Here is a 27,159-nt window from a genome sequence, read left to right as displayed (position 1 = left end):
TCCTGATTCTACTAATTTGATTATTCTCTCTGTTTTGATTTGTCAGTCTAGCTAAAAGTTTCTCAATTTTTTAGATCTTTTCAAATAATCAGCTTTTGGTTTTATCAATTTTCCCTATTATTTTTCTATTCATATTTGAGTAATCTCCATTCTAATCTTTATTATTTCCTTTCTTCTGCTTGCTTTGAGTTTGGTTTGCTCTTCTTTTTCCAGTGTCTTAAGCCAGGTTATTGATTTGAGATCTTTTTTTAATATAGACCCACCTATAAATTTCTTAAGTATTATTTTAGCTACATTCCATAAATTTGATATGTCATGTCTTCATTTTCATACATCTCAAAATATTTTCTGATTTCCACTGTGATCTCTCCATTGACCTATGGATCATTTAATAATATGTTCTTTAATTTCCACATATTTGTGAATTTCCCAAATTTAGTTCTGTTACTGATTTCTAATTTCATTCCACTGTATTCAGAGATTATTTGCATGATTTATGTCTTTAAATTTACTGATACTTGTTTTATGGCCTACCATGTGACCTAACCTGGAGATGTTCTATGTATATTTGACAAGAGTTTATATTCTATTTTGGGATGGAGTGTTCTATTCATGTCTATTATGTCTATTTGGTTTATAGTTTTGTTCAAAATTCTATATCTTTGTCGATCTTCTACCTAGTTGTTTTAGTCCTTGCTGAAAGTAGGATATTGAAGGCATTGACTATTATTGTTGAATCGCCTGTTTCCCCCTTCAGTTCTGTCAGATTTTGCTTCATGTATTTTGGAGCTCTGTTTTTAGGTATATACATGGTTTATGATTGCTATGTTTTTGTGATGGGTTGACCTTTTTATCATTATATAATATCCCTGTTTATCTTTAGTGAACTTTTTGTTCTTAAATCTATTTTATTTAATATCATAGCCACTCCAACTTTCTTGTACTTGCTGTTTACATGATATATCTTTTCCCATTCTTCTACTTTCAACCAATTTATATCTTGAATCTAAAGTATATGTCAAACTCAACCCCCAAAAATCCAAAAAATCCGGTCAAGAAATGGGCAGAAGACATGAACAAACATTTCTCCAAGGAAGACGTACAAATGGCCAACAGACACATGAAAAAATTCTCACTATCACTTGTCATCAGGGAAATACAAATCAAAACCACAATGAGATACCACCTCACACCAGTCAGAATGGCTAAAATTAACAACTCAGGAAACAACAGATGTTTGTGAGGATGCGGAGAAAGGGGAACCCTCTTACACTGTTGGTGGGAATGCAAACTGGTACAGCCATTCTGGAAAATAGTATGGAGATTCCTCAAAAAGTTAAAACTAGAGCCACCCTATGACCCAGCAATTGCACTACTAGGTATTTATCGAAAGAATACAAACATAGTGATTCAAAGGGGCACATGCACCCCAATGTTTATAGAAGCAACATCCACAATAGCCAAACTATGGAAAGAGCCCAGATGTCCATCGACAGATGAATGGATAAAGATATAGTATAGATACACAATGGAATGTTACTCAGCCATCAAAAAGAATGAAATCTTGCCATTTGCAACAACATGGATGGAACTAGATGGTATTATGCTAAGTGAAATGAGTCAGTCAGAGGAAGACAACTCTCATATGATTTCACTCGTGTGGAATTTAAGAAACAAAACAGATGAACATAGGGGAAGGGAAGGAAAAATAAGGTAAGATGAAAACAGAGAGGGAGGCAAACCATAAAAGACTAGGAAACAAACTGAGGGTTGCTAGAGGGGAGGTGGGTAGGGGAATGGGGTATTTAGGTGATGGGTATTAAGGAGGGCACTAGAAGTAATGAGCACTGGGTGTTTTATGCTGATCAATGACTAAATTCTATCTCTGAAACTAATAACGGAGTGTATTAAATTGAATTTAAATTAAAAAAATTTTTAAATAAAATTTAAAAATAACGTATGTCCAATAGACAGCATATAATTGAATCTTATTTTTTTTTAAGATTTTATTTATTTATTTGACAGAGAGAGACACAGCGAGAGAGGGAACACAAGTAGGGGGAGTGGGAGAGGGAGAAGCAGGCTTCCTGCTGAGCAGGGAGCCCGATGTGGGGTTCAATCCCAGGACCCTGGGACCATGTCCTGAGCTGAAGGCAGACGCTTAACAACTGAGCCACCCAGGCGCCCCTGAATCTTATTTTTTAATATAGTATGACAGTCTCTTATTTTTGATTGGATTGTTTAAATCATATTTAATGTTCTTATTGATGTAGTTGAATTTATATCTGTCACGTTTGGTTTTCTATGTTTTGTGTCTTTTTTCCCCTCTTTTTGTTTTGATGCTTTCTTTTGATTAAAATAATATTTTCTAGCATGTTATTTTAATTTTATGTTTTTTTCCAGTATATTTTTAGTTACTTTCCTGCTTGTTGCTCTGGAGCTTACCATTACATCTTAGTTTATCATAATCTAGTTCATATTTTTACCAACTTAATTTGTGTGAGAGGTGGACATCTTACCCATGTATAACTCTATACTGCCTCCCATTTTTGTGCTATTATTATTTGTTATACATCTATATGTTACAAAACCAACATGTTATATTTATTATCTTATAATTTATATTTTTAAAGAAGCTGAGAGAATAATGGCAAGGAAGTATATCTTTATAGAGGTTATCATATTAATCTTTCTATTACTGTTCTGATTTGCTTCAGTTTTTTCTATAGATTCAAGTTACCATCAGGTTTCATTACCTTCAGTACAGCTTGTTCTCACCCACCTCCCTGGTGCTGCTATTGCCAAACTTACTGTATTTCTATATGTTATATGCCCAACAATTTCATAAGATGCTTATATTTTCATACAAATAAATTAAAATGAGAAAAATATACATTTGAGTATCTTTTATAATTATAGAATTACCTTTACCAGTACTCTGTGTTTTTTATTGTGGGATCAAATTATCATCAGGGTCACTTTATTTCAGCCTGAATAACTTCTTTTAGAATTTCTTGTCAGGCAGATTTTGCTAGCAACAAATTCTCTCAGTCTTTGTTTTTCTGGGAATGTCTTTATTTTACCTTCATTTTTGAAAGATGGTTTTTCTGGATAGAAGATTCTTGATTAACATTTTTTTATTTTCTTTCAATATTTAAAAAATATCATCCTACTGCTTTTCAGCCACTGTTGTCTTTGATAGTACTTCAGCTACTAAACTTATTGGCTTCCCTTGTGTGTGGTGAGTTGTTTATCTCATGCTGCTTTCAGGATTTTAACTTTCTGTGTTTCAACATTTTTGCGATTATTTGTGTGGGTGTGGATCTCTTTACCTTTATTTTACTTAGAGTTTATTGAACTTTTTGTATGTGTAGGTTAATGTTTTTCACCAAATTTGGGGAGGTTTTCAGCTATTATTATTTCTAATATTTTTCTGCCTTTTTCTAACTCATTCTATTACTCTCTTACATATATATTGGCTTATTTAATGGAGTCCTGCATTGCTCTGATGTTCTGTTCATTTGGGCTCATTTTCTCTGTTCTTTAGATTGCACAATTTACCAGTCTTTCTTCAAGTTCACTGATTCTTTCTTCTGCTGGTAAAATCTATATATAATTCCTCTAGTGAATTTTTCACTTCTATTATTATAATTTTAAACTCAAGAATTTCCATTTGGGTTTTAAAAATTCTATTTATTTAGATTCTGTATTTGATGTGCCATTTTTTTGTGTTTTTTTTTTTCAATTTAAATTTTAGTTAGTGAACATACAGTACAATATTGTTTTCTGGGATGGAATTCAGTGGTTCATCACCTATATACAACACCCAGTGCTCATCACAACAAGTGCCCTCTTTGATACCCATCACCTAGCCCATCCCCCATGATATGGCATTGTTATGATAGCTTCCTTTATTTCTTTAACAATGGTTGCATTTAGTTTTTAAACATATTCATACTATCTGCTTTGAAAATTTTATTTGCTAAGTCCAATATCTGAGCCCTCTTAAAGACTGTTTCTATTGCTTACTTCCCCCCACCCGCCCGAGTCATACTTTCCTGTTTCTTTGCACATCTTGTATTTTTTTGCTGTTGCTGAAAACTGGACTTTTTAGATGATTTATTGTAGATAAATGAATGCAGATTACAGCCCACCCCCTTCCCAGGCTGCCTCTTGTTGTCTTTTGTTGATTTGTTTTATAACTTGGCTGTACTAGTCATTAAAATCTATTTCCCTCACTGCATCAAGCCTCTGATACCACCTCAGAGGGTGCAGGTTTGGTGTGTGCATAATCACCTTGGTATGGCAGTGGTTTTAGCAGAACCTATTTGACTGTCTCTTTCTCTGGTCTCTCTGTTGTCTGTCTCTATTGGTACAATCATCTATTACCACCATTAATTGCTATCTAACTGTTTTATTGTTTTTGATAATTTCCTGGGGCATAATTTATTCCATCTAATCCAATTAAATTTAGGCCCTTTTGCAGGGCTAGTTTTTTAAGGATATTTATTTATTTACTTATTTATTTATAAAGATTTTATTCATTTAAATGAGAGAGCAGGGGGAGGGACAGAGAGAGAGAGAGGGAGAGAGGCAGACTCCCGGCTGAGCAGGGAGCCCAGTGTGGGGCTCAATCTCAGGACCCTGAGATTATGAGCTGACCAAAGTCAGACGTTTAACTGGGCCACCCAGATACCCCTTATGTATTTTAGAGAGAGAGAGACCAGGAGAGGGAGGGGTACAGGGAGAGGGAGAGATAATCTCAAGCAGACTCCACACTGAGCATGGAGCGCAGTGCAGGGGCTGGGATCCTGAGATCACAACCTGAGCCAAAACCAAGAGTCAGATGCCTAACCAACTGTGACATCCAGGCACCTCTGCAGGGGTAGTTTTGAGACCAGTATTTTAAGATTTACTCTGACCCCAGGAAGCTTCTTCTTAGCTATATCTTTCCCGGGTTCTCTCTCTTCAGCTTCTAGCTGATGCATGTTGGTTTTTTTTTTTTTTTTACCATGGAGGAACCAGCCCCTACTTAAGGGCTCACCACTGAAATCTCCATTGTTTTCTGTAGTGGTCTGAAGTTTGAACTTCCTCATACTCTGTTCAAAATAGTCAGTTCTCTTGGGGAGAGTTCTGGAGTTCTCTATTTTTATCACCTTCCTATTCTGCTGGGAAAACATCTATACCATTCCTCCAGAGGTGGAGGTTAAGACTGTCAAATAAAGGAATACAGGGTGCCATAAATGCTGAATATAAGACCTTTTGTCATTTTAAAAATCTCCTTAAAAGATAAATGACTGTTTAAAGTAAAAATAATAACAATGTATTGTGGGGTTTATAGTATGTGTAAAAGTAAAATATATATAGCAACAATAGCACAAAGGATAGAAAAGGCAAAATAAGGTATATGGTTCTTACACTGTATGTAAAATAGTGTAATATTACTTTAAGGGATGTTGTAGTAAGAACAATGTAGTGCAACCACTAAAAACAGCCTTAACTGGCCTGCTTCTCAGTTATATCCCTGCTTTATTCATGGTGTTCTGGGTTCAGGTGGTAGCTTCTGGACTTCTTGGCGTTCCTCTCTGGAACCTCATCTTATAAGCAAGCTGAGGTGAGGGCATTCTTGATCTGCCATGCCTGGGGTAGAGTTTCTGGCCTATGAGTAGTAGCTGAGTGGAGAAAGGGATCTCAGACCTTTCGGCCATGCCCACTCAGATTAGAGCTTCTGAAAACAGGATTGGGGGATGATGATTAAGGTGGGCATCCTGCCACACCCCATGTGACACTGTAATCCTAGGTTTTGAGTTGGGGGAAAACTGCCCTCTGTTGTTGCCTACAACTGTTAGAGTAGCTTCTGTCAACACTGAGTTGGGGAACTGGGGGGTAGGGGCAGAGGATGAATAATGTTTTAAAAGCCACAAACTGTCACTGTTCTTACCAAAATTTAGATTTTCTTGAAGAAATGTTTCTTGGTTTGCTCTGTGTCCTTAGGACAATTTCCAGAGAGTTTTAGTGGTTGTTACTTTTTTTTTTTTTAAGATTTTATTTATTTATTTGACAGATAGAGACATAGCAAGAGAGGGAACACAAGCAGGGGGAGTAGGAGAGGGAGAAGCAGGCTTCTCGCTGAACAGGGAGCCCCATGTGGGGCTCAATCCCAGGACCCTGGGACCATGTCCTGAGCCGAAGGCAGACGCTTAATGACTGAGCCACCCAGGCACCCCAGTTGTTGTTACTTTTTTATAATTTTCACCAATTATGGTTCTTTACTGGGTTGAAAGTCTGTCAAGCTCTTCATGCCACTATTCTATAAATCATTCCCCTATTCCTTTCTCATGGTTTTATCCCCAGCTTTTAAGTAGCTTCCCCTCATGCGTATATGCAGATTCAGTAATCATCCAAAGACTCAAGGAGACCTCTTAGTAGTATCTCTGGAGCTCACACTCTCTGTACAACTCTCATCTCCTATACTCTCCTCTACAATTTCAAACCACATTGGGCCCTCTGAACTCCAGTCTCTGTCTCTTCAACTCCATGAGCTCTGTTTCAATTCCCTCTCCTTGCACTGTAGCCTGGAAACTGCCTCCACACAGTAAGCTGGGAAAATATTGCACTTACCTTGTTTATTTCCCTTTTGAGGGGGATCACAGCCCTGTGTTACTTGTCTGATATTTGAGAAAAGGTTGTTTTACATCTTTTTGTTCCCCCTGGTTTTCTAGTCACTTAAGGATGTAGAGTAAATCTGGCCCCTTTTATTCCTTGGCTGGAAGTGGAATTCCCCTTCCAGTGCTCTTCAGCTACTTACTTTCTGCATAGTGATTAAGAACCAAAATTCTAGGTTTGATTTCTGACTTTCTAGTGTTTCAGGCAAGTCACTTCACTTTTCTGTGCCTCATCTTCCTCTTCTACAAAGTGGAGATAATACAAGTACCTTCCTTCTAGTATTATGAGGATTAAGTGAGTTAATGCTTAGTAGGTGTTTATAACAGGCTATGTCCAATAGGAAGTTGAAATAAATTTCACCACCACCACTATTGCTATTACTACTATCTTTATTTCCAGTATATCATTGGGGAAATTGCCTAAGGCATTACTTGTGGAAGGGATATAGAAGAGGACTAGATCAAAATATCTAGTGGTTATTGCTAAATATTACACTATATAGCAGCTGGATTTTTGTATGAACTCTCATTTATTTGTATTAATGTACAAATTTAAGATGGTAGACTCTTAGAGATGTAAGAGATCACATATATCGAGTCACTTACTTTAAACAGGAGCAACGTTAAGCCTGTAGATCTGATTCCCTGGGCTAAGATTATATAATAAGTCAGTCTCTGACTTGCATTAAATGCTTTTGGTGTCACACCATTATATTACTTGTCTTTTCTATGCCTCCTGCTGTCCTCACCACAATCCAAGTGAAAATGGTGCTAGTAAATCTTTAAAATTATGTGATTTAAAAAATTGATGTATTAGATAATATTAATTGCCTACATGAAGTCTTTGGGTAATTCACCCTAGGGGTAGGTGAATATGTTCAATACCCAGGCATTAGCAGAATATCCATGTCCTGTTTCTATTTTATGAAGATCTGGAAATAGTTAAGGTGGCTAATTTTGGAAATGTGTTGCATTTCCATCTGGTCTGAATCAATGAACTTGAACTTTATGCTACATGAGTTGGAGACATCTTATTTTTTTAAGTTTTTATTTAAATTCCAGTTAGTTAACATACAGTGTAATATTAGTTTCAGGTGTACAACATAGTGATTCAACACTTCCATACAACATCCAGTGCTCATCACAGTAAGTGCAGTCCTTGATCTCCATCACCTATTTAACCCATCCCCCCACCCACCTCCCCTCTGGTAACCATCAGTTTTTTCTCTATAGACATGAGTCTATTCTTGGTTTTGCTCTCTCTTTTTTCCCCTTTGCTCATTTGGTTTGTTTCCTAAATTCCACATATGAATGAAATCATATGTTATTTGTCTTTCCCTGACTTATACTCTCTAGCTCCATCCACGTCATTGCAAATAATAAGATTTCATTATTTTATGGCTGAGTAATATTCCATTGTATATATATATACCAACTCTTCTTTACCCATTCATCAGTCAATGGACAGTTGGGCAGTTTCCATAATTTGGCTATTGTAGATAATGCTGCTATAAACATCAGGGTGCATGTATCCCTTCGAATTGGTATTTTTATATTCTTTGGGTAAATACCTAGTAGTGCAGTTGCTAGATCCTAGATTAGTTCTATTTTTAATTTTTTGAGGAACCTCCATACCGTTTTCCAGAGTGGCTGCGTCAGTTTGCTTTCAGGTAGAGATATTTTATGAGACACCAGTTTTAGAGACTGTTATATAATGTTCCCAGAATCTTCTTTTTGTGTTTGAAGTTTAATTACTTATCTGGGCACAGATAATGGGGTATCCATACTATCTGATGAAGAAAGCATGTGGATGCCTCCTATTGACTTGGATACCCTGCTTTGAGCCCTCAAACCTTCCATGTATGAATGATGTACTGTGTCAGGAGAACAGTGCATTTGATGCTTTACTGTAATGCTCTTCACCATATCAAGGTGGTATTATAATAAAACTGACAATCTGTTATTGTCAGGCATTGTGCTGTACCCTTTACATGCCTTATCTCATTTCCTCCTTACAGAAACATTTGGAAGTGGGTATTATATTCTAGTTTTACAGAGGAGGAAACTGAGGCTCAAAAAGATGAAGTGTCTTTTCCAAGATTATATAGCAAGCCAGGGGTAGATATGGAATTCTGACCCTGGGTGTCTTACTCTGAAATTCTGTGCCTCCCACAAGACTTGGAATTATTACTGTGATCTTTGGTCATAACACAGCTATCTAATGCATGGCTCTACTGCATGAACTCGTAAAGGCAATGTTATAAAGATACTCCAGCATATATTTGTACCCTCAAAGGTTAACAGAAGAAACAAGTAATTAAAGGTTGCATGTTAGATAAAATTTTGGTGAAAGAATGCAAGAAACTAAAGAAATACTATGAACTGAACCCCTGAATGGTATCTACCCATTGGTTTTACCACCCAGCAGGTGACCTTCCAAAAAAGAGGATTCTAAGAGGCTAAGCAAAAAGGCTTCGTGGTCATTGTGATTGTGGGGATGGGAGGATAGTGCTGCTAGGTGCTTTATATACTTATGAACTGCATAATAGTGCTTTAAAGTAGGTGATATCACCCCATTTTCAGGTAAAGTACTTGAAACTTAATAACTTGCCTAAGAGCACAAGCTGGTATATTCTTATTATAGAATGTGGCTGTCATCCCCCAGGTCTGCCCACTCTACAGTCCATGTTTTTTCTCTCTCTTACTCTGCCTAAAGTGGCATCCACAGAGCACCAATCCTGTGAGTAGCTCCCCTTTCTCTCTGCTTGGGACTTCTGGACTCTTTTTCAATGCGTAGAAAGATGTTTTTTCCCATCACTTAATTTTTTTTTCTCTGGAGAGCTATGTGGAATTCTTTAGATCACACTTAATTCATCTGGACTCTATGAAGGGCAGGCATAGGGATCTTTGAGCAGTTTTAACATACTGATTAACATGTCCAGTCTCTATGCTTTACCTTGGAATTGTGTCAACTTGTGATAATACTGATCACAAGTTCTGATGGGTGGCTATATGTTTTCAATTGATAAAATCTAAAGAATTATTAATAAATACCATTTGTCTAGGAGGTTAGACCTTTCAGAAATGGAGTCCTTTGCAGGAGGAATAGAATTTTAAAAAATTGATGGAAAGGTTTAGAAGCCACTGCACTAATAGATCAGCAGTTCTTGTGGTTAATGCTATTTGAGATTGGTGATCTTGCTAGCTAATGGTTCTGCTTCCTGTCTTGCATTAACTCATTTTTAATCAAAGCTATCAAAAGAAAAAACCAAATACATGGCTTTGAGCTCCACAATCTTTTGACTTTGCCTCTCCTGTGCTCTGGAGCATCAAAGTGGCCTTTTCTTTGCTCATTAAGTAGGAAGAGACCCCCCACCCCAATTAAAATACTAAAAGCCTCACTAATGGAATTGACTTACCAGTGTTCCAAAACATTGAGTGCCCCAGAAATATTTAGTCATAAAAGCTAAATTATGAAAACCAAGATCTTCTACTCCCCCCTTCCTCCTCCCTTCCTTTCCCACTCCCCCTCTCATTCTCTCATTTTTTCCTTTCATTCTCTTTCTCCTTTGTTCTCTTTCATTTTTTCTCTCTCATCTCTGTCTCCCCTCTCATTCTCTCTCTTTCCCTTGTTCTCTCTCACTCTCTCTTTCTCCCCCCCCCCCATTATTTGTATTATAGCTGCCTCTCCTTTATGCAAACACTAAGCAAGTAGTATGTTTGCTTCAAGTAGTATGTTGCCATGGAAATGTTGCAAGTAGGCCTTTTAAAGAAACTGGCCTGTTCCATTAGTGAAATTACCCAGATCCTCTAAGGTTGGTAATTTAGGGACAGTTTCCTACATAGAAATTACAGCTCAGGACTCTGAAGTTTAGCTACCCCTCCACCTGAATTTCCGTCCTCCTGCATATAGTTTCTTCTCTTCTTGGAGATTTGGGTATAATTTTATTAAGGGAAAGGGTGGATTTCTTCAGACATCTATTATGATTTAATTTTTTTAGCCCACAAAACATCTTGTGTGACTTCCAGTATGTTCTTTTTCAGAGCAGAGAAGAGGGTACAAATTGGAGTCTTGGGCATACAAAGCCTGGCTTGGAGTGGCAAAAATGTTTGGAGTGAAGAGAGAGATGTCTTAACTCTGGCAAGGAGGGGCAGATAGAAAAAGATGAAGGTTTTTGCTAGCAAAAGGGGTTCCTTTCCCCTCTTTTGGTACCAGCAAAAAAAAAAAAAAAGAAAGAAAGAAACTGAAGAGAGGCACCAGCTTCTGAATGATGGGAAAAGAGGTGAGCCATATTTTCCTGACCTATACAAATGGAATGAGAAATACTTGGTACTGCTTTAGTCCCAAGTGGGAATAGATTTGATGTTCAATACAGCCATAGAGAGGGGCAACCTCAGGAAGGCCCAAACTTCTGTAAGAGGTGTCTAACACCAACAGAGGTTTCCTCCATGTACTGCAATAGGCAACTGTTTCCTCACTTCCAAAAATATGTTTTGAGAATTTAGGCACTGGAGATACAGCTATGAGTGGACATAGTCCCTACTTCCTAGAACTTACAGGCCTACTGTTGGAGGTGGTACAGGCCACAAATTTCAAAAATAGTTAAGAAAAATGTCAGATGGTAATCAATATGAAGAAGAATCAGCATAGTAAAATATAATAATGATGAGAAGCATAGTTATGATATGATGCTTAGAAGGCCTGTTTGAGGTCATAACATTTAAGCTGAGCCTTATAGATAAGATGAATCTAGCCACACAGAGTCAGGAAAGAAAGAGTGTTACAGGTAAAGGAAAAGGTGAGTTCAAAAGCCCTCAGATTAGGAAGAGTTTGGCCTTTCTTAGAACCCAAGGGAAAATAATGAGTGGTATGAGACATCAGCAAAATCCAGATTATTCAGATGGGATTTATAGGCCATGGTAAGCAATTTGGATTTGTTCTGAGTTTAGTGGAAGTCCGCTGGAAAATTTTAAGGAGTGCAATTGGTCAGATTGTGCTTTAACAAGATTACTGTTTGCAGAGTAGACATTGGATTGTAGGAGGTCAAGAGTGGAAGCAGGGACACTAGTTAGGATGCAACTACTTTTGTCCTAGGGAGAGATAATGTGGTCTTAGATTAGGATGGTAATGATGGAGAATGAGAGAAGTGGGAGGATTTGGGTTATAATTTGAAGATACAGTCAACATGGCTTGCTGATGGATTGGACATAGAGCTAGAGAAAAGGAAAAAATTAAGACTATCCTCTCTCTAGTTTTAGTATTTGGAAAGCTCAAAATAGAGTGTTGGAAAGTTGGTGGTCAGGATTAGCTGGTGAGACCGTCATCTGGAAAAGTAGAAGCCCAAATAAGACTGGCAGAGCCCAGGAATTGACAGACTAACAGCAGTCAGTTCAACAGCTGCCAATGCCAGTAATTAGGGCAAATGCAGGAGGATGAAAGTAGCCCCTTGGAGAGGAGACTGACAATAGAAAGCTGCTTAGCCCACTCCTGTGGTGGGGGGGAGCAGTTAGCAGGTACTTAAGAGATCCTGCCTGGCCCAGGAGAGAATGGGAAAACTTGGAGATTCAGGATTTGGGGCGGGGGGTGGGGCGGTGGAGTTTGATGTCTCTTGGTTGCCTTCATTGTGCTCCAGATATCTTAATTTTAGCCTTCAGGTTACTAGGATCCATATAAACACCTGTGAAACCTGTAATAGAAAAATCTTTGGAAATGAAAAATACACTCTTCTATTTATAAAAGGGAGTTGATTAGGTAAAGGGATGAGAAATTAGATGATTTGCAAGTTCTGCTTCTGCCCATCTCCAGGAATGTGCAAAGCTCTATTACTAAGGACTGTGCTAAAAAGACCTGTCATGTGATATGTTGTAAGTGTGCATCATGTAAACAGTGTTAGGATTGGTGATGCTGGTTGCCTTTAAAGAATTATTGCTTTAATATTATTACATTTAAAGAAAAGAAAAAGCAGAGGATCTTTAGGATAATTGGTAAACCAATAACCATCATTTGACTGTCTCCTTTGTGAAGACAGCACAGTATAGTAGCTAAAAGCATGGACTCTTGCGATGCCTGGGTATCTAATCTGTACTCCACCACTTACTTGAAGCATGATCTTTGGGTCAGTTAATCTTCTCTAAGCCTGAGTTTTTATCATCTATAAAATGAGGATAATGTAACTTCCCTTATAAGGTTGTGTTGTTGATTAGATGTGTTGATATTTATGAAGTGTTTAAAACACTGTCCATATTAGTGTTTGTTAAATAACATAAAATAAACAAGTACTTGGATAGCAGGCTAATCAAAAAATGTAAGACTGGCCCAAAATACTGGGTCATTGGGTTGAGTAGGCAGGACAGAAAAAGCAATTGACTGGAAGTTAAGACACAGGTTTAGAGTGGTTCTGAAGTAGGACTGGGAGTGCCTGTCACAACTTGATTAGTCTTTTCCTGGCTACAAGACAGGAGCTGATATAGACCTCTTGAGGCCCAGAGATAGGTGAAGAATCTCTAGATTCTCTAAGAACACTGAATTATATACAAATAATAGAAATAATGCCATGCTGACATTAGATCTAATAGAATATTAGTCCCTGAAAACCACTGTTTTTCCAAAGCTAAATGTAACTCCTGTGTGCTTTTAGAAATGATGTCCTTTTAGAAACCTCACTGAGGTTGGTTTCTTTCTTTCTTTCTTTCTTTCTTTCTTTCTTTTCTTCGTTCTTTTCTTTCTCTCTCTCTCTCTTCTTTCTTTCTTTTTTGGAGGAGAGGGAGCTAGCTATCATTTCTGTCAGGAGAAGGGATGAAGTAAAAAAAAATTTATAGTTTATTTTCCTCTTGAAGTGACTTTAAATATTTTATTGCTATACATATTTTTTCCTACTAACCAAGACAGTTTCTCCTCCCATACTTTATCCCAAGTATTCCTCCCATACTTTATCCCAAGTATTCCTATCCAAAAGACATATAATTACATTCTTTATATATTATACTGAGTAGTGCTTTATGAACATCAAATGGCAAAAGTCAGCATCTGTGGATGGATCATGATAGTAATTATAAGTGGCACATTTATCTTATTCCATCTGTAGAATACACAGAGTTAAGACCCTTTTTAGAGTTATAGGGCTGCACAGATTTGGAGGGGTCTCATCCATCTTCCTCCCTCTAGGCTCAACTCTACCTAAACCTTTCTAGAAAGACGAATCTCTTATTTTTACAGGGCCCTTGGGAATGAAATTTGTAACCTCCTTCCAAGTCCTTTATGACATCAATATAGATGCAAAAATCCTCAACGAAATATTAGCACCAAATCCAACAATATATTTAAAAAATCATACACGACGATCAAATGGGATTTATTCCCAGGATGCAAGGGTGCTTCGATATTCACAAAACTCAACGTAATATGTCACATCAATAGAAGAAAGAATAAAAATCATATGATCATTTCAATAGATGCAGAAAAAGCATTTGACAAAGTATAACATCCATTCATGTTTAAGACTCTCTGCAAAGTAGGTCTAGAGGGAATATACTTTAATATAATAAAGGTCCTATATGAAAAACCCACAGACAACATCATATTCAATGGGGGAAAACTGAGAGGGTTTCCCCTAAGGTCAGGAACAAGATAAGGATGTCCTCTCTCACCACTTTCCTTCAGCATAGTACTGGAAGTCCTAGCCACAGCAATTAGACAACATAAAGAAATAAAAGGCATGCAAAGGAAGAAGCAAAACTCTGACTTTATGCATATGACATGCTATTGTATATAGAAAACCCAAAAGACTCTACCAAAAACTGCTAGAACTGATAAATGAATTCAGTAAAGTTGCAGAATATAAAATCAATATACAGAAATCTGCATTTCTGTACACTAATAATGAAACAGCAAAAAGAGAAATAAAGCAATCCCATTTACAGTTGCACCAAAAACAATAAAATATCTAGGAATAAACCTAACCAAAGAGGTGAAAGACCTGTACTCTGAAAACTATAAAACACTGATGAAAGAAATTGAAGATGACACAAAGAAATGGGAACGACATTCCATGCTCATGGACTGGAAGAACAGATATCATTAAAATGTCTATAATACCCAAAACAATCACACATTTAAGGCAATCCCTATAAAATAACAAAATACAAAAAAAAACCCGAGCTCTCATTTTTCACAGAGCTAGAACAATCAATCTTAAAATTTGTATGGAACCACAAAAGACCCTGAATACCCAAAGTAACATTGAAAAAGAAAAGCAAAGTTGGAGGCATCACAATTCCAGACTTCAAGTTATATTACAAAGCTGCAGTGATCAAAACAGTATGACACTGGCACAAAAATAAACACATAGATCAATGGAACAGAATAGAAAACTCAGAAATGAACCCACAACTATATGGCCGATTAATCTTCAAGAAAGGAGGAATGAATATCCAATGGGGAAAAGACAGTCTCTTAAACAAATGGTATTGGGAAAACTGGACAGCCACATTCAAAAGAATGAAGCTGGACCATTTTCACCATACACAAAAATAAACTCAAAATGGATTAAGGACTAAATGTGAGACCTGAAACCATAAAAGTCCTTTCAGAGAGCACAGGCAGTAATCTCTCAGACATTGGTGGTAGCAACATTTTTCTAGATGGGTCTCCTGGGGCAAGGGAAACAAAAGCAAAAATAAACTATTGTGGACTACATCAAAATAAAAAAAAGTTTCTGCACAGTGAAGGAAACAATGAACAAAATTAAAAGGCAAGCTACTGAATGGGAGAAGATATTTGCAAACCACACATCTAATACAGGGTTAGTATCCAAAATATATAAAGAACTGATACAACTCAACATCCAAAAAACAAATAATCCAATTACAATATAGGCAGAAGACAAGAACAGATGTTTCTCCAAAGAAGACCTATAGATGGCCAACAGACAGATGAAAAGATGCTCAACATCATTCATCAGCAGTGAAAAAGAAATCAAAACTACAATGAGATATCACCTCACACCTGGCAGAAGGCTAAAATGAAAAACACAAGAAACAAAAATGTGGTGAAAAAGGAACCCTTTTGCACTGTGGGAATGCGAACTGGTGCAGCCACTGTGGAAAACAGTATGGAGATTTCTCAAGAAGTTAAAAATAGAACTACCCTATGAGCCAGCAATACTGGGTATTTACCCAAAAAATACAAAAACACTATTTCAAAGGGATACATGCACCTTTATGTCCTTATGCTTATTGCAGCATTATTTACAATAGCTGAAGTATGGAAGCAGTCCAAATGTCCATTGATGAATGGATAAAGAAGTGATATGTGTGTGTGTGTATGTGTGTGTGTGTGTATAATTCAGCAGTGCAAAAGAATGAAATATTAACATTTGCAACAATATGGATAGAGGTAGAGAGTATAATGCTAAGTGAAGTAAGTCAAAGAATATACAATATGATCTCATTCATATGCAGAATTTAAGAAATAAACGAGCAAAGGGGAAAAAGACAAACCAAGAAATAGACTCTTAACTGTAGGGAACAAACTGATGGTTACCAGAGGTGATGGCAGTGGGGAAATAGGGGTAATAGGGTATGAGGATTAAAGAGTACATTTAATCATGATGAAAAAAAAATTTAATGGTGTTTAAAAAAAAATTCTAAACTGATGACCCAGTAATTCCACTATTAGGTATATACTTGAGGAATCAAAACATATGTCCACACAAAAATTTGTACAAAGATGTTCAAGGAAGCATTATTCATAACAGCCAAAAAGAGGAGACAACCTAAATGTCCACCAACAGATATTTGGGTAAACAAATTGTGATGTCACTGTACAATGGATTATTATTTGTGTTAAAAAAGAAAGGAAGTTCTGATATATGCTACAAGATGGATAAACCTTGAAACATGCTAAGTAAAAAACTGGTCAAAAAGACTATATATTATATTATTCCCTTTTTATGAAATATCCAGAATGTACAAATTCATACATTCTGGAAAAATAGATCAGTGACTGAGGCTAGAACAGGGATGAGGGCTGCAGCAGGAGTGAGGGATGACTGCTAATGAGTACAGGGTTTCTTTCTGGGATGTTAAAAATACTTTCAAGTTACATTGTGGTGATGGTTGTACAACTCTGTACTGAAAACCACTAAACTGTATACCATAAATAGGTGAATTTTATGGTATATGAAATCTATCACAATAAAAACTGTTTAAAAATGAAAAGAAAAAGGAAGAGAAGAGTAAGAAGCAGTCCAGCTACCCTACTGGAAAAGACTAAATGGAGAGGGCACATGGAGAGAAGCAGCCCTGGAACTACATGTGGAAGGAGAGACGTCCTGCCTTCCCAGCATCAAAATCAAGCCTTTAAATAACTCCAGCCCCAGCCATCAAGTACTGCAACTGTACAAGAGAACTTGAGAAAGATTAGCAGAACTGCCCAGCTGAGTCAAATCTACACACAGAGCTATCAAATCTAATAAAACAAATTTTATTTTAAGCCACTAGGTTTGAGGGTAGTTTGTTATACATCAATAGATAACCAGAAGAGCCATTTGGGAAAAGATACCATAGACTCCAGATGGGTCAGAGATTTAAATGCAAACCTGAAACAACACAAGTATTCGAAGAAAATATGGGTAAATCCTATAACCAGCATAAGGGGAAAAACTTTTCCAACTGTATTTCAAAATGAAGATCCAATAAAAGATTGATACATTTAATTACTTTTAAAATTTTAAGGGTTTGCAGGGCAAAATCTCCATTAATAAATAAAGGGGGAGACACTGCAGACCCAGGACCCAGAACTGCTCCAAGGAGGTGAATAATAGCTCTTCAAGTCTGAAATAAAAAAGACTTCAAGTCTTCAAGTCCAATAAAACTACATTGCAAAAAAATGGGAAAGAAACAGAATTGGAAAGAGTACAAAAAATAGAAGAGGCAGATCCTGAAAACATTGTGGTGGACATGTAGTGAATGGGAAGGTGGAGTATTTCCTGAAGTGGAAGGGATTTACAGATGCTGACAGTACTTGGGAACCTGAAGAAAATTTTCATTGTCCAGAGTTAATTGAAGCATTTCTTAATTCTCAAAAAGCTGGTAAAGAAAAATATGGTACAAAAAGAAAACCTGTATCTGACAGTGAATCAGATGACAGCAAATCAGAGAAGAGAAGAGATGCTGCTGATAGACAAGAGGTTTTGCCAGAGGTCTTGATCCTGAAGGAATAATTGATGCCACAGACATCAGTGGAAAATTAATGTTTCTCATGAAATGGAAAGATTCAGATGAGGCAGACTTGGTGCTGGCAAAAGAGGCAAATATGAAGTGTCCTCAAATTGTAATTGCTTTTTATGAAGAGAGACTAACTTGGCATTGTCCAGAAGATGAAACTCAATAATTGTGTTGTTTTATATATATATTATATGTAAAATCTAGGTCTTGGTTTTTGGATTTATTAGTGTGAAGAAATAACATTCTAATGAAAGTCAAGTTTGATATGTTCATTTTGAAGTAGTATTGGGGGAGTTGTTGGGATGTTTTTTGCATCTAGAGCACGGTTAGCTTGAACAAATAAAAGCTTTCCTTTATCAGAAAAGAATATTTGAGATCATGGTATATTATTCTCCTGCATTAGAGAACACCTTTTCTAAATGTTGAGGGAAATCTTCATAATCATTACTCTATCAGAATTTTGTTTAACTTCCATATGCCTGAGGACCATTCTGAGTTTTTTGTTTGTTTGGAGTTTTTTTTTGTGTTTGTATACATAAAAATACATATGTAAATGGTTTTCTTTTTTTTTTTTTTTTAACATTCACCAAAACAAAAAGAGCATTTATAATCATGGATAAGCCTGTGTTTCTGGGAGGCCGTCATTTTCAGCAACCTAAGAAATCACTTGAAGTTAAATAGAAATTTTTCCTGAAGTCTTAGCCTTGCAAATTTTGCAACTAATTGGGCAATTTAAATATAATGTTTACATTATATTTAAATATATATATAATATATTGGACAATTTAAAAGCAGCTGTATCAGAATCCATATCCCTATCTACAGTCATATAAATGCAAGTTTATTTGCAAGATCACCGAATGGAAAATTTTATCACTACCAACAACCTCACCCAAATGAGAAAACTAGACAAGTCCTGGTGCATTTTAATTAGGTAAGCAAAACTTACTTAAACTTTAAAGGTTCGTTCTAGTGAACCATTCCTTTTCAAGAAGTTGAAATCTGGGGCGCCTGGGTGGCTCAGTTGTTAAGCGTCTGCCTTCGGCTCAGGTCATGATCTTAGGGTCCTGGGATCGAGCCCCGCGTCGGGCTCCCTGCTCAGCAGGAAGCCTGCTTCTCCCTCTCCCACTCCCCCTGCTTGTGTTCCCTCTCTCGCTGTGTCTCTCTCTGTCAAATAAATAAATAAAATCTTTAAAAAAAAGAAGTTGAAATCCTTGTGTTGCATTGATTAAAAGGTCATGATTCATGGAATGTCTAAGACTTTGTTCACAGAAACCTAATCATAATCAGATGGTTAGAGATGTTGACAATTTAGGACCTACTGGAATAAATGGGTTAACAAACTTCTGTATTCTAAATTCTTTGACTTGCATCTTTTTCTTTACTCCAACTCATACCTTAGATGTAGCCTCAGTCTTCTCAGTATTTGAGTTACTAGTTCAGCAGAAACCAGGAAAAGCAATAACTTTGTAGTAATCAGAATGTTATCCAACTGTATATTGTTTACTTTATTGTAAATAATGGTAAACAGTGGTCAATAGTTTTTTGGAGTTTTTTTGTGTTGTTTTGTTTTGTTTACTCAGTCTCCATGCCCAGCGTGGAGCCCAGTGTGGGGCTTAAACTCAGGATCCTGAGATCAAGACCTGAAATGAGATCAAGAGTCAGACACTTAACTGACTGAGCCACCTAGGTGCCCCAATAGATAGTTTTATATTCCTTTAAAATAAATGAAGGGCCCTTGGGAACGAAATTTGTAACCTCCTTCTAAGCCGTTTCTGTGTTTAGGACTTTGACTGTCAGGACATCTTTCCTTTTACTCAAGTAAAATCCCATTACAAAGACAAAGATATTTCCATACCCTCCTGGAGGCTCTATAGTAATGGTGCTTCTTTGCATTGACTGTGGACTACATTACTACAAATAAACCTATACAAGAAAATGCTTTTTGGGGGCTCTGATTTAGTAGCAACTTGTTTATAATACAAATGTGTGGTTTTATGTCTGCTTTGTGTGGGGAAGAAGAGGATAAAACTCTAGAGGAGGTGTGAAAGGTTTGCTTTCATAACCTTTCCTTGTTACTACTAGGTTGTGATCACATGCTAATTTGTCATTAGCAGCATGAAGTGAGCTCTCTTGTTTTCTGGTCCTATGTGATTTCTAGCAATACACCAATTATTTTTTAAAAATTCTACTCAAACCAAAGAAATGTGAGGGTTAGTTGAGGGGAGGACAATTAGTGGCGAACTCTGACTTGTATTTAACATGAATCCCCTTTCTCTTTCCCAGTGTTTGTTAGTCTCCAGGTCCTTTTGATTTTCTAATTTTTCTGAATGTAGCCTAGGAGAAAGTCCTGGTAGATCCTACTGAACTCAGAAGAAACTAGTTAAGCTAAGTCCCCTTAGTAATTAAAGGGTGTGCTGCAAATAATTTAGTAATTAAAGAGGGTGCTGACCAAACTTGGCTGGTCAAGTGTGATAACTCACAGTTAACATTTACTTAGCCAGCTTAATTCCAAGGTTGAGCATGAAATCTCTCTTTTTTGAATAGTATTGATTGTATTATCCTGATAATCTTGATCCATGATCAAGATTAAATCATGTTAATCCAATATATCTCTTTTAGGAGATAAAACGTTATCATCTGGTATACACTTGACTTATTTTAGTACCATACTCCTTTCCTTATAACTGAAAAGATATTCTAACTTCATCTCAGCAGATACTATGTGAGCTGCTTAACAGAAACATGTCCATAAGGAAGAAAATCTTACACATTTAATTCTGCTTGGGGGGGCACTGCAAAGCATGAACAGAAAGCTGAAATTTCATAATAAAGCCATTGTAGATACGGTGTCAAGATGCCGTTTTAATAATCCAAATTTTAATCATCTTCACTCTGCCACATCATATTTTATTTTCTATTAGCCACACACCTCTGAAATGCTCACTAAGGGTGATAGAGACTACACCTGTCCTGATATGTTTGCACTGCCAGGATTTGATGGATCTTTGTGCAAAGATCGCCATATGGGCTCAGTCTCTCTATGGAACAAACTCTTTTTGTGGCTACAGATATGAACTTAATAGCATCTCTTGGCTATGGAGTCATCCTTCTCAAGCAATTTGTTTGCATTTTTGTTGTGTATCACTCTGAAGTAGGGTTTATACTTAAATGTACTTTAGATGCTAAAATAATTCATGTTTGTATCCCTCTAGTTCTATTACCATATGCTCTTCTTTGTAACTTTAAGACTACTTGCAAATGTCAGGTACAGTGTTTAGAAGGCATCCATCTCCATCTGTATAACAAAGAGTAAGTAAGGATTGGGCATTGTGATTCATCCAGATAATTGAGCATAAGCCAAAACTCCAGTGGGATGGAGAGTAAGACTATAGCCCATGACTTGGATGAAATAGGAACCTTATATGAAGTGCTCCAATGACATGGACTAGATTTTCCTAGAGAAATAAGATTTAGTGTCAAAGTGTTACCTCTATGTTTTTAGAAATAGTTTGACAGTCGCAGTTTATGGATTATTCTAGTATGCTTGCTTCTCCCTCTTCCATTTCCCACATTTGGGCTTTTTTTTTTTTTTTTTTTTTTACTGTTACTTAAACCTAGGAACAGCATTTATATTCAGCAAATATTTTTTTGAGCAGAAGTTTGAGACAAGTTTGTCAAAAAAAAAAAAAAGACATAATTTTTTCTCCATGTTAATATTTATGAAACCAATTGCTGAAGGGGATTTGGGATTGTCTGACTCCTGGTTCCATACAATTTATATACTATCTGATCTGTTTATTCTCTAATGCATTTTTATTTTTAAAGTTTACTTCAAGTCATTAAATATCTGCATTAATTGAAAAATGGAATTTATTATTCAGTAACTGTATCTTAAAGTTTCTTTCTCCTCTGTTTGTTTTAGGGAAATCAATGAGTTTATTTTTTTTTAGCCAGCATTGTTCCACCCTGATATAGCATTATAACTAGTGATAGCTGGAATATATTCAATTCCAAGTGGACCAGTGTCATTTTTCTGTACAGCAGGAGTGAATAAGATTAACTGTAGATTAGCCAGAAGGAAAATGGCTTTGTGTTTTACCTTTGTAGCAGACTCTTGGAAGGTAATTAATTTGATATTGTTATCTGTAAGAAATAGAATAAAGCAGGATGAAGCATGTACGTTCAAATGTGTAGCTGACGGCATTCTTAAAAGCAGAAAGTGCTAATTTTTTACTTTTAAAAAAATCTGGAAGAGGGCCCCAAATAATTCAGGGAAAGAAAAATGATGTCCAGGTAAAATCACATGACTAAAATAATTCCAGTGAAACCCAGGAAGAACCGCATTAGTGATAGTCTGTAAGTATACACAGTACTTTACAATAGGTTGATTGCACTAAACAAAGAAGAAAATCCTTTCTCTGAGGAGCTTACAATCTAAAGATACAAGTTGGTACAGTGCAATATAGAATGAGAACAATAAGTGAGCTCCATAGTGGGTGGTCTTCATAGCTGAAATGCTTCAAAAATAAATGCCTTCTTGGAAAGGTAGAGGTTTGAGAGGGAGTGGTCCGGGCGTGCAAAGAAGTGGAAAGCTGTTCTTTGGGGGCTGGGAGGTGAGGGGAAGGAAGGGAGGGTTGGATCGAGTGTCTGAAAAGAGGCTCAATATAAGAACGGGTAAAGAGATCAGACTAACATTGGCATGGTAGAATTTGGTGATTTAAAGAACAAGATGAAATGCCAGTAGAGGAGGATTTAGAGAGAGGGGACAAACAACATACCATACGACTTTCTATTACAGCAAATACCACATCTTTAAAGACCCAGATATGGAGAATGCTGCTTGCAACAGCTTCTTGCCAATGTGAATGGCTTCTACAACAGAATAGTCCGGAATGGTTCCATTGAGATACTGTATGTGAAAGGGCTTTGTAAGCAGCAAAGCAGTACAAATGTAAGTCATCATCATAATTCTGCTTAGCTTTGACTTCATTAAATTTTTGTTTGGTAATATATTTTAAGACATAAAGGTTAGCAGTAGAACTTCCTGTTTTCAGAGATGTTGTCAAGAACAGATTTGTTATTGTAAATGCTTCATTTATTTCCCTGTTAGATTATTACAAATGCTCATAGTAAATGTTCCTCAAAGAGTTCTCTCTACTTTCCTTACAGTTGAACTAATATTTATTTTTATATCGGTGAAGATCATTTTCATCTTCATTCTTGCTCCCTCTCTTGCTACCCAGTCTTTTTTTTTTTCCACCTCTGTTCATATGGTCATGTATTTTTTTTTAGTCTCACATATCATTTTATACTCTACCTCATTCTAACAGGATTTGAGTTGGTTTATTGAGAAACTAATACAATAATAACAGGATGAACAAATTGACAGAGAAATGAGTGTGAAGGGAAAATAAATGTAAGAAACTGAAATGAGGCCATGGTAAGGTTTAGACTGAGTACACAGAATTAGGGATTTTATAGCTGTACCCTAAGTTTGGCTGAGTGTCTTAGCAGACAGATCAAAGAGGGAAATATTAGCTATAAGATTTGCAGGGGTCCATGAGGTAAAAATGAACCAATTTCTCAGAAGAAGCAAGCACAGATTTTCTTGAGACCAGTGATAAATTCCTCCCATGGGTTTTTATGAATGCCAGTTTGGTGAGTTTGGATTTTATCCTGAAGGCACTGGGAAGACAGTGAAAGCTTTTGGTCTAGGGGATGACATACACAAAGCTGTCTTTACAGCAGATAAAGGAAAGTTCAAATGAGTTGGGGGAAACTAGATATAAGAAAACCAGTTAGAGATGAGCTCTAAGGGTTTGGACAAGGATGTATCAGAAGGAATGGAAAGTTATAGGGAGGGTTAAAAAGATCGCCAGGGTCACTGCTTAGATATGAATGGAAAGGAAGGAATCAAGGATGCCTATAGGGTTCAGTTCTACCTAGAGATGTCATCATAATGCCTGGCAAATATAAGAGAAGGAGCATTATGTTAAATGAGAAAGCACAGAAAGTTTTGAAAAAAGTAAGATAACCACTATGGATTCTTATAGTCCCATTTTGGAGTAAGCAGAACGAAATAAATGGAAAGCTACCATCTTCTTTTTTTAAGATTTTTTTTTTTTGACAGAGAGAGAGATAGCGAGAGCAGGAACACAAGCAGGGGGAGTGGGAGAGGGAGAAGCAGGCTTCCTGCTGAGCAGGGAGCCCAATGTGGGACTCGATCCCAGGACCCTGGGATCATGACCTGAGCTGAAGGCAGACACTTAACGACTGAGCCACCCAGGCGCCCGGAAAGCTACCATCTTTTAACAGTTTATGTTTTACTAAGTGCTTTTATGTACAGTATCTTGTCATTATGACAGTCCTGTAAGAGAAGTAGTAAGTATCCACATTTTACAGATAAAAAAAATCTGAGACTTAATGATTAACTGATGCATCTGAAGCTATATGACTAGTAAGTGCCTTGTTCCCCCGCCTCCCCCCACTGTCTGACACCACCTCAAGAAGGCCTTCTGCTTGGAGCTATTCGTGTGATACTAGATGACCAAATCAGGACAAGGTTAGAGTTTTGCCAACATTATGACTCAAGTTTTTGCTTTGCTCTACTATAACTGTTCCACTGGGGACACTTGATATGAATAGAACTGTTTGCCCCTACACTAAATGTCTCCAGACTGCTATGCTTTTTAAATTTCATATCTGCTTTTTATAGTTCTTTAATCTCTTCCACTGCTGTCAGCTGTTACTACTTGATGTATTTGGAAGCTCCCCATTCCTAATCAGTTGTGCCCCTGGAACCAGATAAATATGCTTGTTATTTTTAGACACAATTTTACCAGTGACTATACATTGAAGACATAAGCAATCCTATTATGATAACCTAACCCTAATGTTATATTTTGCTATATTTTTATGAGCAAATATACATCTTAATGCTTGGTCATTAGAATGTATATTATTGTCTGTCTTCTAGGTTATTGGCTAATTCTGGATAGTTGAAGGTACTGGATAAGTTACCTAGAAAGGTATATATATTTACTGTATAACCCCTGAGCATTACTTTTCAAAAGCAGATGCTATTGGTGGCAATAGGGAAATGTAGCAATGCTTTACACACGGGAGGTTGTGTATTTTTGGTGCATAGCAGTCTAGTTGCCAAAGGCTTGAAATGACTACCCAATCCCCTTTGTTCCAGAATGATATGTGGCCACTTCTCTCAGTCCCCAATGCCCTCTGCTAGAAAGGTTACAGACATTCCCTTTTGTTTCCAATAAGTGTTTCCTCCTGAAACAGCTACAGAAGCTTCCAACTAGCCCTCCCCTGGTTCTCCCTTTTTCTCTCTGTGAGGAAGCTTTTAATAAAGATTTATTGACTACCCACAGGGGCATTGTTCCTATAGGAAGCACTGCACTCCTCAGTGTGAAATCTGTGTCTCCAGCTGGCTGAATAAAGCATTTTGTGACACTGGGTACAGTGTGTGCATAACTCAGATGTGTGGACTGTGGACAGCCTGGGCTTTATGAGTGCCCAGTCTACCTCCAAACACAAATGATGTTTTTTCCAAATCTATTTTTCAAATTAATTTTATTTTTTTTAATTGTATTATTTTACACAGAGAGAGAGAGCACAAGCAGGCAGAGCAGCAGGCAGAGGGAAAGAGAGAAGCAGGCTTCCCACCGAACAGAGAGCCCGACATGGGGCTTGATTCCAGGACCCCGGGATCATGACCTGAGCCGAATGCAGACGCTTAAACCCCTGAGCCACCCAGGCACCCCTAAAATTCATTTTAAAGATGATGGACAGTCAGTAACTAATCAGTACATTCATTAAGCAAACTGAACTGGATGGAAATAATAGAGAACGAAGAGGAAAGGTGATTTCCCTTTATATTCTGAAGGATGAAATTAATAAAAGTTGTTATCCTTAGAACTCAGCAAGGTTAATAACTAAAACTCTTGGCCTTTCAGATGTTGATAGGTAAGATTGTATTCTTCATGGTGTTAGGAAGGGAAAGTGTTTATTTCTTTGCATAGGTACTATGGGACAAAGAAGCTACTTTTATTGTTAGCTGGAAATACCTGCATATCACCTTGTGCCCAGAAAAATGGGAATGATTTTGGATTTGCTGTGGCCTATGGAAAATACAGCTCTGCTACTAGCATCTTATGGCTTGAAATTGGGCTTTGGTAGAGAGTTTCTGGATTGATGGTCTTTGGAATCTATGACCACGGATGAGCTTTACAAAGATGATTGGTAGAATACAATTCCTGATGCCCTTACATAAATGCATTTAAGCCATGAAAGTATTTTCTGGAAATAGTCAGGGCATACCAACTTTCCTGAGAGTGAAGGAGATTTTCTAGAAGCCTTTGGGCTTTAGTGGTTGTCCTGCTTTGCAAGCAACCATGTCATTATATCCATTTTTTTTTTAAAGATTTTATTTATATGACACAGAGAGACACAGCGAGAGAGGGAACACAAGCAGGGGGAGTGGGAGAGGGAGAAGCAGGCTTCCCACTGAGCAGGGAGCCCAATGCGGGGCTCGATCCCAGGACCCTGGGATCATGACCCCAGCCGAAGGCAGATGCTTAACGACTGAGCCACCCAGGTGCCCCTCATTATATCCATTTTTGACTGACCGTTCAGAAGGAGAGAAATTTGCTTTCCATTTTTTTTGTTCTTGTGTCTTAAGTATCTATTACAGGAACATACATTTGGTGGACAATCAAATGTCTCTGATGAGATGTTTATTGGTGAATGAAAAATGTTTTCTGAGGGGAGCAAGTGGTATGCTCTCTAAAGATAATCAGATTTATCAGCTCGAAAATATGACAATGCAACTGAAGTATCTAGATTGAATGGAAAGCTATGAATTATGCCTACAGAATGCTGCAACTGCTCCCTTATGTGACCTCGACTTTGGCAGTATAATGAAAGTAAATTATTAAACATTTAAGAGCTTCACTAAATGAAAACAGTTAGTGGCTTGATGTGTTATATTTAGACCTAGCACTAGAGAGGCTTCACTGGTTATAGTGCTTGTGAGCACTGAAGCCAGCCCTTGATATTTGAGGTACATTATGCACATTTCCCCAGAGCAGCATGGTTTGGAGTTCTCTGTGTGATGCATCAGTTAGCTTTAGTGCCCTCTGACTAAAAAGGATATGATGATGGGTGATTATCAGGCATAAGATTTAAACCAATGAGATTTGAGGCTCTAGACCTTAATTGCATTTTATCTGTCAACTGCATTGAACTTTCC

General features: G+C 37.1%; 2 pseudogenes across 1 annotated transcript in view; both read left to right on the top strand.

Annotated features, from left to right (window-relative positions):
* LOC145717835 (SWI/SNF-related matrix-associated actin-dependent regulator of chromatin subfamily E member 1 pseudogene) overlaps positions 1 to 27,159 on the top strand; it is a 171,071-nt pseudogene that overhangs the window by 18,233 nt on the left and 125,679 nt on the right. The gene's annotated exons all lie outside the window — the stretch shown is intronic.
* Positions 17,239 to 18,513, top strand: LOC102744628 (chromobox protein homolog 3 pseudogene; annotated as a pseudogene).

This window comes from Leptonychotes weddellii, chromosome X (assembly GCF_054177405.1).
Source record: "Leptonychotes weddellii isolate Sample4059 chromosome X, ASM5417740v2, whole genome shotgun sequence".
NCBI classification, from domain to species: Eukaryota; Metazoa; Chordata; class Mammalia; order Carnivora; family Phocidae; genus Leptonychotes; species Leptonychotes weddellii.
Note: the sequence above shows the minus strand (reverse complement) of the source record. Positions and strands in the feature narration are given on the sequence as shown.